Source organism: Hemiscyllium ocellatum, chromosome 23, assembly GCF_020745735.1.
Source record: "Hemiscyllium ocellatum isolate sHemOce1 chromosome 23, sHemOce1.pat.X.cur, whole genome shotgun sequence".
NCBI lineage: Eukaryota > Metazoa > Chordata > Chondrichthyes > Orectolobiformes > Hemiscylliidae > Hemiscyllium > Hemiscyllium ocellatum.
In genome coordinates, this window is record NC_083423.1 from 22,023,091 (window position 1) to 22,040,610 (window position 17,520).

Sequence of the window (17,520 nt, forward strand, 5' to 3'; positions counted from 1 at the left end):
GTGAATTGGCCATGCTAAAATTGCCCATAGTGTTAGGTAATGGGTATGGGTGGGTTGCGCTTCGGCGGGTCGGTGTGGACTTGTTGGGCCGAAGGGCCTGTTTCCACACTGTAAGTAATCTAATCTAAAAAAACGTGAAACCAGCTAATTGAGATCTCCCTCAGACCCGTTTATATGTGAGCCTCTTGAGGACTCCATCCCACCCACTGAATCCATGAAGAGAAGGTTCTGCTAAAGTATATACAAAATCCATCCAGGTGGTGGAGAACAGGAGGGCTCCTCTTACAAAGATTCACATTCGGGGGAATACTGATATTTAGTTAGTATTGCTCTGATGTGTTTTCTATTGACTGGGTGCTGTCAGTGAATATGCAATCCTCACAGCCAGTTCCATCATGACCGTTCCTTCATCATACACTGATGTCAGAATCCAAAGCTCAAGAAATGTTAAAATTCATCCATCAGCAAATAACCCACCTCCTTTGAATGTTACTGCCTCACTTTGAGGTTATTTATACACGACCTAACATGAGTGTAACTGAGCATGTTGCAAAAGAAAATCTCAAGTCCCTTATGCTTTGGTGTGTAACATTTTACACAAAACAGTTAGATAGAGTACAACATAATCCATGCAAGCTGAGATAGAGCCTTTAACTAATCACAACAGCACCTGCATAAATTTTATAATGCCAGATTAACTGTTCCCCCACATCACCTATTGGATAACTCACAATTTAATTGTTACAAGGTGACCCTGACCCTGAATAAATGGTGATTCCGTACAGTAACACAGTTGGTCACCCCTACTCTGAATAAACAGTAACTGTGTATAGTTACACAATGAGTGATCCTTACCCTGTATAAACAGTGTATCTACGCAGATGCACAGTGAGTCACCTCTACCAATTTTGCCATAATCTTTCTGAATTTACTAATATTAATATCGTGAGGAGCTCTCAAAAGCTTCCAACTGCTACACGGTGAGGGACCCCTTCCCTGAATAAATAGTGACTGTGTACAGTTACATTCTGAGTGATTTTTATCTTGAATAGACAGTAGTTACACAGTAAGCGACTCATAACCTGAATAAATAGTGACTACTAACAATTACATAGTGAGTGAGCCTTATACTGAATAAACAGTGTGTCTGTACAGTTACACAGTGAGTGACCATACTCTGAATAAACAGTGTATCTGCACAGTTACACAGTGAGTGACCATACACTGAATAAACAGTGTGTCTGTACAATTACACAGTGAGTGACCATACGCTGAATAAACAGTGTATCTGTACAGTTACACAGTGGGTGACCATACCCTGAATAAACAGAGTACATTTGCACACTTAAACAGGGAGTGAACATACTCTGAATAAACAGTGTACCTGCAGTTACACAGTGAGTGACCATACACTGAATAAACAGTGTACCTGCACAGTTACACAGTGAGTGACCAAACCCCGAATAAACAGTGTGTCTGTACAGTTACACAGTGGGTGACCATACCCTGAATAAACACTGTATCAGTACAGTTACACAATGAGTGTCCATACCCTGAAAAAAAGTGTATCTGCACAGTTACACAGTGAGTGACCATACATTGAATAAACAGTATATCTGTACAGTTACAACAGTAAGTGATCAAACCCCGAATAAACAGTGTATCTGTACAGTTACACAATGAGTGTCCATACCCTGAATAAACAGTGTACCTGCACAGTTACACAGTGAGTGACCAAACCCCGAATAAACAGTGTGTATGTACAGTTACACAATGAGTGTCCATACCCTGAAAGAAAACAGTGTATCTACACAGTTACACAGTGAGTGACCATACCTTGAATAAACAGTGTAACTGTACAGTTACACAGTGAGTGGCCATACCCTGAATAAACAGTGTATCTGTACAGTTACACAGTGAGTGGCCATACCCTGAATAAACAGTGTATCTGTACAGTTACACAGTGAGAGACCATACCCTGAATAAACAGTGCATCTGTACAGTTACACAGTGAGCGACCATACGCTGAATAAACAGTGTATCTGCACAGTTATGCAGTGAGAGACCATACCCTGAACAAACAGTGTATCTGTACAGTTACACAGTGAGTGACCATATCCAGAATAAACAGTGCAGCTCCACAGTAACATAGTGAATGACCATACCTGAATAGACAGTGTATGTGCACAGTTACATTGTGAGAGATCATACCTTGAACAAACAGGGTATCTGTAGAGTTACACAGTGAGTGACCGAACCCCGAATAAACGGTGTATCTGTACAGTTACACAGTGAGAGATCATACACTGAATAAGCAGTGTATCTGTAACGTTACATAGAGAATGACCATACCCTGAATAGACACTGTATCTGTACAGTTACACAGTGAGTAACCATACCCTGAACAAAGAGTGTATTTGTACAGTTATGCAGTGAGAGACCATACCCTGAACATACCGTAATCTGTACAGTTACACAATGAGTGACCATACCCTGAATAAAGAGTGTATCTGTACAGCTACACAGTGTGTGACCATACCCTGAATAAACAGTGTATCTGTACAGTTACACAATGAGTGACCATACCCTGAATAAACAATGTATCTGTACAGCTACACAGTGTGTGACCATACCCTGAAGAAACAGTGTATCTGTACAGTTACACAATGAGTGACCATACCCTGAATAAACACTGTATCTGTACAGCTACACAGTGTGTGACCATACCCTGAATAAACAATGCATCTCTACAGTTACACAGTGAGTGGACATACCCTGAATAAACAGTGTATCTGTACAGTTATGCAGTGAGAGATCGTAACCTGAACAAACAGCGTATCTGTACAGTTACACAGAGAGTGTCCATAACTGGACAAAACAGTGTATGTTCACAATTTTAAAATGAGAGACCTTACACCGAATAAAAAGTGTATCTACACAATTAAACAGTGAGATATCATACCCTGAATAAGCAGTGTATCTGTAAAGTTACACAGAGAGTGACCATACCCTGAATAGACACTGTATCTGTACAGTTACACAGTGAGTAACCATACCCTGAACAAAGAGTGGATCTGTACAATTACGCAGTTAGAGACCATACCCTGAACATACCGTAATCTGTACAGTTACAGTGTGTGACCATACCCTGATTAAAAAGTGTATCTGCACAGTTGCACAATGAGTGACCACACCCTGAATAAACACTGTATCTGTACAGTTACACAGTGAGTGGACATACACTGAATAAACACGGTATCTGCAGAGTTACACAGTGAGTGACCATACACTGAATAAACAGTGTATCTGCACAGTTACACAGTGAGTGTCCATACCCTGAATATACAGTGTATCTGCACAGTTACACAGTGAGTGACTATACCTTGAATCAACAGTGTATCTGTACAATTACACAGTGAGTGGCCATACCCAGAATAAACAGTGTATCTGCACAGTTACACAGTGAGTGACCATACCTTGAATCAACAGTGTATCTGCACAGTTACGCAGTGAGAGACCATACCCTGAACATTCCGTAGTCTGTACAGTTACACAGTGACTATACCCTGAATAAACAGTGTATCTGCACAGTTACAAAGTGAGTGGCCGTACCCTGAATACACAGTGTATCTGTACAGTTACACAGTGAGTGTCCATACCCCGAATAAACACTGAATGGTACAGTTACACAGTGAGTGTCCATACCCTGAACAGTGTATCTGTACAGTTATACAGTGAGTGACCATACACTGAATAAACAGTCTTTCTGTATAGGTACACAGTGAGTGTCCATACCCTGAATAAACACTGTATCTGTACAGGTACACAGTGAGTAACCATACCCTGAATAAACAGTGCATCTGCACAGATACACAGTGAGTGACCACACCTTGAAAAAACAGTGTCGCTCCACAGTTATACCGTGACAGACCATACCCTGAATCAACAGTGTATCTGCACAGTTACACAGCGTGTGATCATACCTGAACAACCAGTGTAGCTCCACAGTTACACATTGAGTGACCATAAACTGAATAAACAATGTATCTGTACAATTGCGCAGTGAGTGGCCATACCCTGATTAAACAGTGTATGTGTACAGTTACACAGTGAGAGACCACATTATGAATAAACAGCGTATCAGTACAGTTACACAATGAGTGACCATACCCTGAATAAACAGTGTATCTGCACATTTACACAGTGAGTGACCACACCTCGAATAAACAGTGTAGCCCCACAGTTACACAGTGAGAGCCCCTACCTTGTATAAACAGTGTACCTGCACAGTTACACGGTGAGTGACCAAACCCCGAATAAACAGTGTACCTGCACAGTTACACAGTGAGTGACCATACACTGAATAAACAGTGTACCTGCACAGTTACACAGTGAGTGACCAAACCCCGAATAAACAGTGTGTCTGTACAGTTACACAGTGAGTGACCATACCCTGAATAAACACTGTATCAGTACAGTTACACAATGAGTGTCCATACCCTGAAAAAAAGTGTATCTGCACAGTTACACAGTGAGTGACCATACATTGAATAAACAGTATATCTGTACAGTTACAACAGTAAGTGATCAAACCCCGAATAAACAGTGTATCTGTGCAGTTACACAATGAGTGTCCATACCCTGAATAAACAGTGTACCTGCACAGTTACACAGTGAGTGACCAAACCCCGAATAAACAGTGTGTATGTACAGTTACACAATGAGTGTCCATACCCTGAAAGAAAACAGTGTATCTGCACAGTTACACAGTGAGTGACCATACCTTGAATAAACAGTGTAACTGTACAGTTACAACAGTAAGTGATCAAACCCTGAATAAACAGTGTATCTGCACAGTTACACAGTGAGTGACCATACACTGAATAAACAGTGCACCTGCACAGATACACAGTGAGTGACCAAACCCCGAATAAACAGTGTATCTGTACAGTTACACAATGAGTGATCATATCCTGAATAAACAGTGTATCGGTACAGTTACACAGTGAATGGTCATACCCTCAATAAACAGTGTAACTGCACAGTTACACAGTGAGTGACGATACCCTGAATAAACAGTGTATCTGCACTGTTATTCAGTGAGTGACAATACCCTGAATAAATAGCATATGTGCACAGTTACACAGTGAGCGACCATGCGCTGAATAAACAGTGTATCTGCACTGTTATTCAGTGAGTGACCATACCCTGAATAAATAGCGTATGCACAGTTACACAGTGAGAGACCATACCCTGAATAAATAGCATATGTGCACAGTTACACAGTGAGAGACCATACCCTGAACAAACTGTGTATCTGTAGAGTTACACAGTGAGTGGCCAAACCCTGAATAAACAGTGTATCTGCACAGTTACACAGTGAGTGGCCATACCCTGAATAAACAGTGTATCTGTACAGTTACACAGTGAGTGGCCATACCCTGAATAAACAGTGTATCTGTACAGTTACACAGTGAGAGACCATACCCTGAATAAACAGTGCATCTGTACAGTTACACAGTGAGCGACCATACGCTGAATACACAGTGTATCTGCACAGTTATGCAGTGAGAGACCATACCCTGAACAAACAGTGTATCTGTACAGTTACACAGTGAGTGACCATATCCAGAATAAACAGTGCAGCTCCACAGTAACATAGTGAATGACCATACCTGAATAGACAGTGTATGTGCACAGTTACATTGTGAGAGATCATACCTTGAACAAACAGGGTATCTGTAGAGTTACACAGTGAGTGACCGAACCCCGAATAAACAGTGTATCTGTACAGTTACACAGTGAGAGATCATACACTGAATAAGCAGTGTATCTGTAACGTTACATAGAGAATGACCATACCCTGAATAGACACTGTATCTGTACAGTTACACAGTGAGTAACCATACCCTGAACAAAGAGTGTATTTGTACAGTTATGCAGTGAGAGACCATACCCTGAATATACCGTAATCTGTACAGTTACACAATGAGTGACCATACCCTGAATAAAGAGTGTATCTGTACAGCTACACAGTGTGTGACCATACCCTGAATAAACAGTGTATCTGTACAGTTACACAATGAGTGACCATACCCTGAATAAACAATGTATCTGTACAGCTACACAGTGTGTGACCATACCCTGAAGAAACAGTGTATCTGTACAGTTACACAATGAGTGACCATACCCTGAATAAACACTGTATCTGTACAGCTACACAGTGTGTGACCATACCCTGAATAAACAATGCATCTCTACAGTTACACAGTGAGTGGACATACCCTGAATAAACAGTGTATCTGTACAGTTATGCAGTGAGAGATCGTAACCTGAACAAACAGTGTATCTGTACAGTTACACAGAGAGTGTCCATAACTGGACAAAACAGTGTGTGTTCACAATTTTAAAATGAGAGACCTTACACCGAATAAAAAGTGTATCTACACAATTAAACAGTGAGATATCATACCCTGAATAAGCAGTGTATCTGTAAAGTTACACAGAGAGTGACCATACCCTGAATAGACACTGTATCTGTACAGTTACACAGTGAGTAACCATACCCTGAACAAAGAGTGGATCTGTACAATTACGCAGTTAGAGACCATACCCTGAACATACCGTAATCTGTACAGTTACAGTGTGTGACCATACCCTGAATAAACAGTGTATCTGCACAGTTGCACAATGAGTGACCACACCCTGAATAAACACTGTATCTGTACAGTTACACAGTGAGTGGACATACACTGAATAAACACGGTATCTGCAGAGTTACACAGTGAGTGACCATACACTGAATAAACAGTGTATCTGCACAGTTACACAGTGAGTGTCCATACCCTGAATATACAGTGTATCTGCACAGTTACACAGTGAGTGTCCATACCCTGAATATACAGTGTATCTGCACAGTTACACAGTGAGTGACTATACCTTGAATCAACAGTGTATCTGTACAATTACACAGTGAGTGGCCATACGCAGAATAAACAGTGTATCTGCACAGTTACACAGTGAGTGACCATACCTTGAATCAACAGTGTATCTGCACAGTTACACAGTGAGAGACCATACCCTGAACATTCCGTAGTCTGTACAGTTACACAGTAAGTGACTATACCCTGAATAAACAGTGTATCTGCACAGTTACAAAGTGAGTGGCCGTACCCTGAATACACAGTGTATCTGTACAGTTACACAGTGAGTGTCCATACCCCGAATAAACACTGAATGGTACAGTTACACAGTGAGTGTCCATACCCTGAACAGTGTATCTGTACAGTTATACAGTGAGTGACCATCCACTGAATAAACACTGTATGTGCAAAGTTACACAGTGAGTGACCATACACTGAATAAACAGTCTTTCTGTATAGGTACACAGTGAGTGTCCATACCCTGAATAAACACTGTATCTGTACAGGTACACAGTGAGTAACCATACCCTGAATAAACAGTGCATCTGCACAGATACACAGTGAGTGACCACACCTTGAAAAAACAGTGTCGCTCCACAGTTATACCGTGACAGACCATACCCTGAATCAACAGTGTATCTGCACAGTTACACAGCGTGTGATCATACCTGAACAACCAGTGTAGCTCCACAGTTACACATTGTTTATTCAGTTTATGGTCACTCAATGTATCTGTACAATTGCGCAGTGAGTGGCCATACCCTGATTAAACAGTGTATCTGCACATTTACACAGTGAGTGACCACACCTCGAATAAACAGTGTAGCCCCACAGTTACACAGTGAGTGACCATACCCTGAATAAACAGTGTATCTGTACAGTTACACAGTGAGGGACCATACCCTGAATAAACAGTGTATGTGCACAGTTACACAGAGAGTGTCCAAACCTGGACAAAACATTGTATGTGCACAATTACAAAATGAGAGACCTTACCCCAAATAAAACGAGTATCTGCACAGTTACAAAGTGAGAGACCATACCCCGAATACACAGTGTATCTGCAAAGTTTCGCAGTGAGAGATCATACCCAGAAGAAACAGTGTATCTGTACACTTACACAGTGAGCGACCATACGTTGAACAGTGTATCTTGACTGTTATACAGTGAGGGACCATACCCTGAATAAACAGTGTATGTGCACAGTTACATTGTGAGAGACCATACCCTGAACAAAAAGGGTATCTGTAGAGTTACACAGTGAGTGACCAAACCACGATTAAACAGTGTATCTGCACATTTGCACAGTGAGTGACCATACCCTGAACAAAGAGTGTATCTGTACAGTTACGCAGTGAGAGACCATATCCTGAACAAACCGTTATCTGCACAGTTGCACAGCGAGTGACCATACACCGAATACACAGTGTATCTGCTCTGTTATACAGTGAGTGACCATATCCTGAATAAACAGTGTACGTACACAGTTACACAGTGAGTGTCCACATCCGGACAAAACACTGTATGTGCACAATTACAAAATGAGAGACCTTACCCCGAACACACAATGTATCTGCACAGTTACACAGTGAGTGACCAAACACAGAAAAAACAGTGTAACTGCACAATTACACAATGATAGACTATACCCTGAACAAACAGTGTATCTGCACAGTTAGACAGTGAGTGACCATACCCTGAATAAACACTGTATCTGTACAGTTACACAGTCAGTGACCATACCCTGAATAAACAGTGTATCTGTACAGTTACACAGTGAGTGACCATACCCTGAATGAACAGTGCATCTGAACAATTTCACGCTGAGTGACCATACCCAGAACAAACAGTGTATTGGACAGTTACACAGTGAATGGCCACACCCAGAATAAACACTGTATCTGTACAGTTACACAGTGAGTATCCATACCCGGAATAAACAGTGTATCTGCATAGTTACACAGTGAGTGACCATACCCTGAATAAAGAGTGTATCTGTACAGTTACACAGTGAGTGACCAAACCCTGAATAAACACTGTATGTGCACAGTTACACATTGAGTCACCACACCCTGAATAAACAGTGTATCTGTACAGTTACACAGTGAGTGACCATACCCTCAATAAACAGTGTATCTGTACAGTTACACAGTGAGTGACCACACCCTCAATAAACAGTGTATCTGTACAGTTACACAGTGAGTGACCATGCCTTGAACAAATAGTGTATCTGCACAGTTACACAGTGAGTGGCCATACCCTGAATAAACAGAGTATCTGAACAATTACACGCTGAGTGACCATACCCTGAATAAACAGTATATCTGCACAGTTACATAGTGAATGGCCACACCCGGAATAAACACTGTATCTGTACAGTTACACAATGAGTGACCATACGCAGAATAAACAGTGTATCTGCACAGTTGCACAATGAGTGACCATACCCTGAATAAACACTGTATCTGCACAGTTACACAGTGAGTGACTATACCCTGAATAAATAGTGTGTCTGCACAGTTGCACAGTGAGTGTCCATATCCTGAATAAACACTGTATCTGTACAATTACACAGTGAGTGACCATACCCTGAATAAAGAGTGTTCCTGTACAGTTACACAGTGAGTGACCATAACCTGAATAGACCGTGTATCCGTACAGTTACACAGTGAGCGACCATACCCTGAATAAACAGTGCATGTGCACAATTACAAAATGAGAGACCTTACACCGAATAAAAAGTGTATTTGCACAGTTACACAGTGAGAGACCATACCCCAAATACACAGTGTATCTGTACAATTACACAGTGAGTGACCATGCCTTGAACAAACGTGTATGTGTACAATTACACAGTGAGTGACCATACCCTGAATAAACACTGTATCTGCACAGTAACACAGTGAGTGACCACACCTTGAAAAAACAGTGTATGTGCACAGTTACACAGTGAGTGACCATTCCCTGAATAAACAGTGTATCTGTACAGTTACACAGTGAGTGTCCATACCCTGAATAAACAGTGTTTCTGTACAGGGACACAGTGAGTGTCCATACCCTGAATAAACACTGTATCTTCACAGATACACAGAAAGTGTCCATACCCTGATTAGACAGTGTATGTGCACAATTACAAAGTGAGAGATCTTACCCCGAATAAACAGTGTATCTCTACAGTTACACAGAGAGTGACCATATCCTGAATAAACACTGTATCTGTGCAGTTACACAATGAGTGACCATATGTTGAATAAAGAGTGTATCTGTACAGTTACACAGCGAGTGACCGTTCCCTGAATAAACACTGTATCTGTATAGTTACACAGTGAGTGACCATTCCTTGAACAAACTGGGTATCTGCACAGTTACACAGTGAGTGGCCATACCCTAAATAAACAGTGTATCTGAACAATTACACGCTGAGTGACCATACCTAGAACAAAAAGTGTATCTGCACAGTTACTCAGTGAATGGCCACCCCCGGAATAAACACTGTATCTGTACAGTTACACAATGAGTGACCATACCCTGAATAAACAGTGTATCTGCACAGTTACACAGTGAGTGACTATATCCAGAATAAACAGTGTATCTGTACAGTTACACAGTGAGTGTCCATGTCCTGAATAAACAGTGTATCTGTACAGTTACACAGTCAGTGACCATACCCTGAATAAACAATGTATCTGCACAGTTACACAGTGAGTGACCATACCCTGAATGAACAGTGCATCTGAACAATTTCACGCTGAGTGACCATACCCAGAACAAACAGTGTATTGGACAGTTACACAGTGAATGGCCACACCCAGAATAAACACTGTATCTGTACAGTTACACAGTGAGTATCCATACCCGGAATAAACAGTGTATCTGCATAGTTACACAGTGAGTGACCATACCCTGAATAAAGAGTGTATCTGTACAGTTACACAGTGAGTGACCAAACCCTGAATAAACACTGTATGTGCACAGTTACACAGTGAGTGACCACACCTCGAACAAACTGTGTATCTGTACAGTTACACAGTGAGTGGCCATACCCTGAATAAACAGTGTATCTGCACAGTTACACAGTGAGTGGCCATACCCTGAATAAACAGTGTATCTGCACAGTTACACAATGAGTGATCATACCCTGAATAAACAGTCTATCTGTACAGTTACACAGTGAGTAACCATACCCTGTACATAGAGTGTATCTGTACAGTTACACATTGAGTGACCATCCCCTGAACAAACAGTGTATCTGTACAATTACACAGTGAGTGACCACACCCTGAATAAACAGTGTATCTGTACAGTTACACAGTGAGTGCCCATACCCTGAATAAACTGTGTATCTGCACAGTTACAGTGAGTGACCATACCTTGAATTAACAGTGTATCTGCACAGTTACAGTGAGTGACCATACCTTGAATTAACAGTGTATCTGCACAGTTACACTGTGAGCCCACTCTACCTATTTTTGCCATTGTCTTTCCCGAATTTACAAATGTTAATATCATGAGTCGCTCTGAAGTGCTCACTTTTTCTTCCTCCAACACTGCACAACCCCTTCTAGCCTTCCATCCTCCCAGAATACATCAGTGTAACCTAGATTAATCGCACCATCTCCAATTTGCTCTCCCTGAGCCTGTCTGATGAAGGCTGTTTTCTCCTGCCCACTGTCACCCTCACATAGAAATGTAACACCCCCACCCAACCGTCGCAACACCTCAATACACATATACTATGGAAATCCTGCCCACCCCCAGTCTTCCCTTCACTGTACAAGAATGAACACGGCTTCACCTAACTGCAAAAACTCTCATAATATTCAAGCAGTATTTAGATATTCACTTGTGTTGACATAGTCTCTGGTCTCGGAAACAAAAGGCAGAAGATGGCATTCGCGTAGTCAGATCTTTTCTGACCAGCATGGATACAGTGGGCCAAATGACTTCCTCCTATCATGGAAACATATGAAATACAGCTGTCCTCTTTGTAGTTCTCCTTTTCGAGCCTGTGCTTTCTGTTTCACAGTTTATTTGATATATTTGTATTTGTTCTGAGCCTCAGTTCTTGTCATGTTCAGACTTCTTCTCTTGTATCTCTGTGCAAAACTGACCTGAGTGAAACTAAATGTTCTGCCATTGATTCATTGCTGAACTCCAAACTGCACTTTGATCTTTCAGTGAAAACTTCCAACCTATCAGAATTGTTAACTCTTCCCCAAATATGCAACTTACCTTAAAATAGAACAGCCTTAAAAATTAAACATCATTCAGCAGCAGGGCCTGTGATACGTACAGGCCATATCCTGCTCAATATATTGAGTAGGTGTAAACGGAAACAGCATTTCCAGTTTATTATCTTCAGCAAGAGGTTAACTACTTGATTAATTAATCTATTTTATTTCCTCATTCTGCATTGTTAATTAAAGTTTAACAATAGCTTCTTAAACTGATAGGAAGAGGAACCGTTTACTCTCCATGTTACACAAAATGAGAAGTTGATTAACCCAGGAGAGAGTAAAATCTAGTTACAAATCAATTTGTTTATTTAGTCATTCAATTTTCCTCCTGTATATGGGCATTGCAGCCCATTCCTAACTGCTTTTAAGAAGGTGCCAATGAGTGCCAACTTGAATCATTGGAGTCTATCTGGTGATGGTGCACCCATCGGTGCTGTTGGGCTGGAATGTCAATAAGACAGTAGGATGATAGACTACAGGAACTGCCAGATCTTGTTATTCATTAACACTCTGCTTCTGAGGGCCATGCCAGAAAAACAGATGATTTTCTCATGTTCGAATTTTACAACAAAAGGACCATCCCCCAAAGTGTCCAGATTGAAAACACACCCAAAAGAAAATCTGGTCAGAAAGCTCTTTATTTTCTCAACAATCAGTGAAAGGCCTAACTTTATAAGCCTCTTTCTAAAGATATAATACTGTTAATACCCCAATGAATCTGCATTTCAATTGTTCCATTGATTTTATATCCTTGCTATAATGCAATGTCTAAAACAGGCATTCACAAAACAGCTGGAGATCTCTTGTTCTATAGTATAATTCCCTCAATTAGATTCCAGCCATTAACTTGATTCTGAGTATCTGTCATTCTACTAATAAATCACCCAAATGCCTGATTATATTTTAGCTTCTATCTCAAACTTGGCTATCTGTTACTTTGTAGATATGTAACCACTGAGATTCCAGTGTCTCCCTCCCTTGCTGGGTACCTGTATTCACTGCAGGTGACCAGCCCCACCAGGATGACCCATGGATTCTTCACTGAATGGACACTCAATCCGTCCCCATCCATGGCCACCCCTTCCTGCCTGGATTAGCTTGCTCTCACATTGAATAACTTCTCCTTTGATTCAACTCATTTCCTCCAAATAAAAACTGTGGCTCTAGGAATCAGTATGGGTCTGGGTGAAAGCTGTCTTCTCTTTGAATTGATTGAACACTCTTTGCCCCAGTCATAGAGTCATACAGCATGGAAACAGATCCTCTGGTCTGACCATGCTGACCATAATCTTAAACTAAACCAGTCCCACCTTGTTCCATATCCCTCCAAACATTTCTTATTCATGAGCTTACTCAAATGTCTTTTAACTGTACCCAATCCACCACTTCCTCTGGAAGTCATTCCACACATGAACCACTCACTTAAAAAGTTGTCTCTCGCATCTTTTAAAAAAAAGTTCTCCTCTTACATTAAAAATATACCCCCCTAATCTTGAAATCACTAACCCTAGGAAAAAGACACCTGTCATTCACCTTATCCATGCCCCTCATGATTTTATAAACCTCTAGAAGGTCACCTCTTAGCCTCCTACACTCCAATGAGAAAAGTCCCAGTCTATCCAGCTTCTCCTTATGACTCAAACCCTCCATTCCTGGCCACATTCAGGTAAATCTCTTTTGAATCATCTCCAGCTTAATAATATCCTTCCTATAACAAGGCGACCAGAACTGAACACAGTACTCCAGAAAAGGTCTCACAATACAATGCTTAAAAATGTATTGCTGGAAAAGCGCAGTAGGTCAGGCAGCATCCAAAGAGCAGGAGAATCGACGTTTTGGGCATAAGCCCTTCTTCAGGAATGCTTATGCCCGAAACTTTGATTCTCCTGTTCCTTTGATGCTGCCTGACCAGCTGCGCTTTTCCAGCAACACATTTTTAAGCTCTGATCTCCAGCATCTGCAGTCCACACTTTCTCCAACCACAATACAACGTCCGGCCTCCTACACTGTAATGTCTGAGCAATGAAGGCAAGCGTGCTAAACGCCTTCTTAACCACTCTATTTACGTGTGACGCATACTTCGAAGAATTATGAGCCTGAACCCCTAGGATTCTCTGTTCTACAACATTTCCAAAGCCTGAATTTTAATTTGTAAATCCGATTCAGATCCCTTTCCACAGCTCCTTTCCCAGTACACTGATAATTATATGGGCGCCAATTCCTGCTCTCCCCTACAACTGAGATTTTCACCAACTTTATTTCCAATTTTCACCCTTTCATCTTCTGACTTTATATCTCACTCTTTCCTTTCCTTCCTTACCATTCTGTCCCCATTTCCAGGAATAGGTTCTCAAACAATATTCAATATAAGCACAGAAAGTCCCATTGCTGCCTTGATCAAACTACCTACTATTTCATTTCCTGTAAGGACTCAGTTCCATTTTCCCAATTCTCCATCTCCATTATATTGACTCCAATAATGCAACCTTCTGAGCCACAGCTTCTTACAATTTTTCCTCTTTCCTCCACTGAGGGTATCTCCTGTGGTAGACAGGGCCCTCAACCATACACTTGCTCATGTCTGTTGCCATCCTCCTCCCCTCTCTTCCAGGATCTGTGGTAGGGTTCCTCTTGTCCTTATTAGGCTCTTTATTAATGGTGGCTCAGTGGTTAGCACTGTTGCCTCACAGCAGCAGGGACCTAGGTTCAATTCCAGCCTCGGACGACTGTCTGTGTGGAGTTTGCACATTCTCCCTGTGTTTGTGTGGGTTTCCTCCGGGTGCTTTGGCTTCCTCCCACAGTCCAAAGATGTGCAGGTCAGGTGAATTGGCCAGGCTAAATTGCCCGTAGTGTTCAGTGCATTAATCAGAGGGAAATGGGTCTGGGTGGGTTACTCTTCAGAGGATCAGTGTGGACTTGTGGGACCAAAGGGCCTGTTTCCACACTGTAGGGAATCTAATCTAATCTATAAGACCCCCTGTCATTTGCACCCATTCCAGCACAACATAACCAAAGTTGTCCTTCCCGTTCCACCTCTTTCAGTATTCCAAAGAGACGGTTCACTCTGTAATATCCTAGTCTACTCCTCAGTCCCCCCAACACCCCATTCCCCTCCCACTGCACCTTTCAGCATAAATGCAGTGGCTGCAAAACTTACCTCTACCTCTTCCCATCTCACTGTTTAACATCCCAAAGACTGTTTGCAGATGGAACAGAGCTTTATGAAGAGTATATGTGTTACATATTTTCATTTCAGTGTAGTATATGCTTGCTCACAATGCAATGTCTTCCACAATGGGGATTCCAATGTCTGCTTGCTGGATTGCTTCCACTCAGCCTACAAGCATCACCCCTCTCTCCTCATTCCTGAAGAAGGGCTCATGCCCGAAACATCGATTCTCCTGCTCCTTGGATGCTGCCTGACCTGCTGCGCTTTTCCAGCACCACATTTTCAGCTTACACCTGAAACATCAACTTGTCCACCTCCTGACGCTGCCTGACCTGTTGCCTGTCTACCCAGGCCTTTGGTTGCCTGCTGTTTTAACTCTCTTCTTATTTCCACTGAAGCCCCTGGGTTTGACAATCCAACACCTGGAGAAATTCCAGGTCCTGCCCTCATTTCTTGAGTCGCTCAACCAACACAATTTTGAAGTTTCAAATGCCCGAATGGGGCCAGTGGTGAGTTTGGTGACCAACCAGTAGCACTGAGCGTTGCCAGCAGGTGGGAATTGTTTGTGAAGCAGACGGCAGCCATGATGGGGACTAATATTACCTTGTCATATACAGCAGGCAGCTTCTCACAAGGCCCATCCACCTCAATGTGACTGACACCATCCAAAGGGTCAAATTCTGGGGAATGCACCTGAACTGACAAAGATTCCTCTGGTTTTGGTGATTTTCATTGAAAAGAATTTCCCTTCTCCCTGCTTGCAGGGTCACAGCCCTGGGCTGTTCAGGTTTGCTGAATTCTCATGTGAAAATTACAGTCCGGTCTCTCCCAGCTGGGGAACCACATCTTCAGAGAATCCAACAGGCCGTGAATTGGCGCTGACCCAGGATCCCTGTTCCCAGTCTCTCCTGTTTCCCACTTTGAGGAATGGAGTGCATCCCAGGACATGAGGATCCAGGCATGATCCCCCAGAGCAATGATCTTTAAACCGCCCTCGCACCCATTCCCTACCCTATGAGCAAGAGAAGGGGTGGCAGTGGGATGGGCATTGTCAAGGACACTGAGGATGTCAGAGCTGCTGAGGAAAGTCAGCATTTTCCTTTCAGATCTTCACCAACTGCAATCTGTTCCATTCCCTGAGAGACCTGTAACTGAGTTGATAGGCCATCTGGACCCATCCATTAGGTGGAACTCACTCACAGGTATCCCATTATTCCAGGTAAATATTCCTGAGAGAGACCAGGGGTCTCAGGAAGGTATTCCTATAGCGCCTGCCTCTCCGAGGTGGGCTTGAAGCCGTGAAGTTAATAGAGAGCCGGGTTTGAAGGGAGGTGTCTGGTGAAAGTGACCCTGCAATGTCTCTCTCTGATTAATGATTAACACAGCACTTCCAGGGGGGGCGCTTGGAAAGTTACCCGAAAGTTTGGGAAAGTTCCGGAAACTTTCTTACCTGCTGGATGAGTGGGGGAATCTATCGGTCCCGGGATTGTTCGCTTCGGTTCTTGCGAAGACGCTGGGCTGAGGATCACGGGGACGCGCGTAGTTTTAAACCAGGAAGGGACACCCTGCGTGTGCGCGCAACGTGCAGATGTCAGCCACAAGTAGAGAGCTGTACATTTCAGAGTGGGAACGAGAGACTCTGTTTATTTTTTGTCCCTCCACCCAAACTGTCAGACCTGCTGTGTTTCTCCGGCACTGTGTGGTTTGAGTTCAGGTTCCCAGCAGGTGCAGGTTGGTTTGTTATTAAATATAGAAAAGGCCTGCTTGGATAAGAGATGGGCAGCAATGATAGGGGGCAGTGTTTGCCCTGACCAGGCCTGGTGAACAATTCCACAGGACAGGCCAGTGCACCACATACTGCTCCTGGAGAAGGGGAGGGAGCTGGTAGACAGCAGGTAGTCTGTGGTGCCAAACCCTGGACTGCAATTGGAACTGTCCCCCTTCAGAATCACTGGGATCACAGCCAATATTCCAGGCTCAGGGCAGATCCTCAGACCAGGATCCAGGATAGATCAGCTTCCTGACCTGGGATTGGATCCAGAACTGGATTAAATTCCGGACCTGGGAATGGATCCAGAACTGGATTAACATCCTGACCTGGGATTGGATCCAGAACTGGATCAACTTCCTGACCTGGGACTGAATCCAAGCTCCAAATCCAAACTGAGGCTATAGCCCACTCATGACCCAC

General features: G+C 42.7%; 1 protein-coding gene across 1 annotated transcript in view; it reads right to left on the reverse strand.

The window, feature by feature from the left end:
• The window catches only part of LOC132826691 (hematopoietic lineage cell-specific protein-like), a 65,764-nt gene extending 48,898 nt beyond the window's left edge, over positions 1-16,866 (reverse strand). The window contains exon 1 of the mRNA XM_060842761.1: positions 16,780-16,866. The gene's annotated coding sequence lies outside the window, so the exon portion shown is untranslated. The remainder of the gene's footprint in view (positions 1-16,779) is intronic.
• Between the last annotated feature and the right edge of the window lie 654 nt (positions 16,867-17,520).